Source organism: Egretta garzetta, unplaced genomic scaffold (genome assembly GCF_000687185.1).
Source record: "Egretta garzetta isolate BGI_Z169 unplaced genomic scaffold, ASM68718v1 scaffold163, whole genome shotgun sequence".
In the NCBI taxonomy this organism is placed as follows: Eukaryota; Metazoa; Chordata; class Aves; order Pelecaniformes; family Ardeidae; genus Egretta; species Egretta garzetta.
In genome coordinates, this window is record NW_009259308.1 from 2,957,472 (window position 1) to 2,958,202 (window position 731).

Below are 731 nucleotides of genomic sequence, written 5' to 3' on the forward strand. Positions count from 1 at the left end.
CGACTGGTCCCTGTTAATCTCAAGTATTGGTAGGCAGCCAGAATTTTTCAGTCTGGAATATTATTATTTAGTTTGCGAACTCTGGTCTCAAGGGAAAAGGAAAAACAAGAAGTTGATGTAAAAGTGCCTTTTTGTTTGGTATACCTCGTCTGTATCTATAAAATATTCCCAGGTTGTTTGGCCTGGATTCACACTTGTGACAAAGGCGAAGCCCTTAGCAAAAAGAAATGGGGGAGAGGAAGGGCGGGAAGCGAGATCTGCGTCATACGGGGAGCACGGCTGCAGCCGATTCATTGCCAAGTCTCCGACAATTCGTGCGAATTTGATGCCCTCAGTTTTGTCGTCGACTACAGTTTCTGGTCTTGCTTCTGGTCTGGGCTGTGTGGATTTGTACCGAACCTCCAGGCCCCTCTTCAGGGAAGCGCTGCTGTGGCAGGGGCAGGATGTCTCCTTTGTCCTCCCCTTTGCTGGAGGGAGTTACGGCCGGAACCGCAAGCTGGTCTGGCTGATGAAAAGCGTCCACGGTCCAGCCGTGAGCCGAGCATGGAAGTGGCAGTTTTCACCTTGCACAAAGGTGCAGGCCGGCTGTTAAGTTTTGCGGGAGCCGGAGCGGGCTTGTACACCAACAAAATCCCCTGGGGGAGAGGCAAACGGCCCCCCCTGGGCCTGCAGCCCCAGGCACTGGGGTGAACCCTCTCCGGGATGGGAGAGAGGGAGGGAAGGTTTGCTGG